Source organism: Triticum aestivum, chromosome 2D (genome assembly GCF_018294505.1).
Source record: "Triticum aestivum cultivar Chinese Spring chromosome 2D, IWGSC CS RefSeq v2.1, whole genome shotgun sequence".
Lineage (NCBI taxonomy): Eukaryota > Viridiplantae > Streptophyta > Magnoliopsida > Poales > Poaceae > Triticum > Triticum aestivum.
The window spans coordinates 222,449,514-222,451,998 of NC_057799.1; positions in this window are offsets into that span (position 1 = coordinate 222,449,514).

Genomic DNA, 2,485 nt, shown 5'->3' on the forward strand with positions numbered 1-2,485 from the left:
TGGATGCGCGTCTGTAGCGCTATCAGCTCGTCCGACGAAGACCAATTCAGGCCCTTCTCTAGCCAGGAGGTGAGTCGCATTGGGGCTCCGGACTTGAATTCGGGAGCCGCGGCCTAGGTGGCGTCACGTGGCTCTGTGATATAGAACCATAGTTTCTGCCACTCTTTGACGGTCTCCACAAAGGTACCTTTGGGCCATGTGACGTTGGGCATCTTGCTCACCATGGCACCTCTGCACTCTACGTGTTGGCCGTCCACCACCTTCGGCTTCACGTTGAAGATCTTAAGCCACAGTCCGAAGTGGGGTGGAATGCGGAGGAAGGCCTCGAACACGACAATGAATGCCAAGATGTTGAGGAAGGAGTTTGGGGCTAGATCATGGAAATCTAGCCCGTAATAGAACATGAGTCCACGGACGAAAGGGTGGAGAGGAAACCCTAACCCGCGGATGAAGTGGGGGATGAACACCACCCTCTCATTGGGCTTCGAGGTGGGGACGGTCTGCTCCTTGGCCGGAAGCCGGTGGGCGATTTCTTTCGCCAGGTACCCGGCCTCTCGAAGCTTGGTGATGTCCTTCTGCTTGACGGAGGAGGCCATCCACTTGCCTTGCGCTCCAGATCCGGACATGGTCGAGTGCTTTCTCGAGGCGAAGAAGATGAGGACTTGGGCGCTGGAGCTCGAGAATGGGAGGGCAGAGAGAGAGAAGGCGTGGGTAAAGGAAAGGAATTCTTATCTCCTTATAAGGGCAGTGAATATCAAGCGCCTCCCCACTCGCCTATTTCCAAGGGCTGTGCAGACGGCACGGTTGGGTTACCCACACCCGTATTGATGAGAATCCCGTAATAAGGGGACACGATCTCTTCTTTGACAAGACGTGCCAGTGAGACCGCATCTCGAAGCGGCAGCCCAAAAAACGGTTCGAAATAATGACCGGGTGATGACGTGATATCACGTTACAGAAAAGTTGTCAGCGAATTGGACTCGTGAAATATTATACTCTGCGGTGGTGTGTGGTATTTGTTTTGCAGAGCTGGACACGTTCGTTGTGTCCAAAGACTGTGTTGGAGTATTCGGAGAAGGAACCCGCCTTGCAATGCTGAAGACAATTTGCGCGCCGGACACCTCGTCATTGAAGCCTGGTTTAGGGGCTACTGAGGGAGTCCTGGATTAAGGGGTCCTCGGGCGTCCGGACTATGGGACATGGGCCGGACTGATGGGATGTGAAGATACAAGACCGAAGACTCTCACCCGTGTCCGGATGGGACTCTCCTTGGTGTGGAAGGCAAGCTTGACGCCTGGATATGAAGATTCCTTTCTCTGTAACCGACTTTGTATAACCCTAGTCCCCTCCGGTGTCTATATAAACCGGAGGGCTTAGTCCATAGAGGCGAGGAGAATAATCATAGTCATACAGGCTAGACTTCTAGGGTTTTAGCCATTACGATCTCGTGGTAGATCAACTCTTGTAATACTCATATTCATCAAGATCAATCAAGCAGGAAGTAGGGTATTACCTCCATAGAGAGGGCCCGAACCTGGGTAAACATCGTGTCCCCCGTGTCCTGTTACCATCGACCTTAGACGCACAGCTCGGGACCCCCTACCCGAGATCCACCGGTTTTGACACCGATAGCCGCTCCTCCATGTTGTCAATCTAGATGGTCAGTAAAGGGGCCACAACAATGATAATATTAGACCTATCAGGAAAGGACCCATGATCACACAACAAAGTTCATGAGACCTCGTCGCATGAACCTCGAGCGGCGGCCTCCATATCCTGGCAGCACCATTGGGCCTCTACAAGCTACCCCGTGATCCCTTGATCCACCGGCATAAGAAGGTCATCCGTGTATCCCTTGATCTCAACCTCAGTGGCCGCAGATGAAAACCACTTCCTGGTGGATTTGAGTCTAGCGTGCACCGGCTTCGCCTCCCCCTTGGGGTTGGGGGCGACCCATTTCCGCTTCTCGCTAGCAACACTCGACGACGTCTCCGAGCGAGGGACTCGCTCCTTCTTCTCACTCCTTGTCTTAGCCATCAACAGCGAAGAGGCGGGGTGATCTAAGCATGGTGGCGACGCGTCGATGGGTTTGAGAAGGGGAGAGAGGATGGAATGAACCAGAACAGAATAGGGTCTGAAACTCTCCGCTTTTGTCTTCTTATAAACAACCAAACTCGAAGCATCGCCCACCCAGGGCGGAATGGGCGTTTCTTATCCGTTCCAGAAGGTTTCCTTTTTTGCAGAAAGGCTGGGGCGACAGTATCGGCGGCATCATCGCCTCAAGATCCACGAGAACCTAAGGAGGGCCCATCCACCTACAAGAAGAGGATCTCAAGATAGGCCAGAAGCTCGGTCAAGCTGTCTGATAACCCACAAGTATAGGGGATCAATTGTAGCCTCTTTCGGTAAGTAAGAGTGTCGAACCCAACGAGGAGCTAAAGGTATAACAAATATTCCCTCAAGTTTTATCGACCACCGATACAAC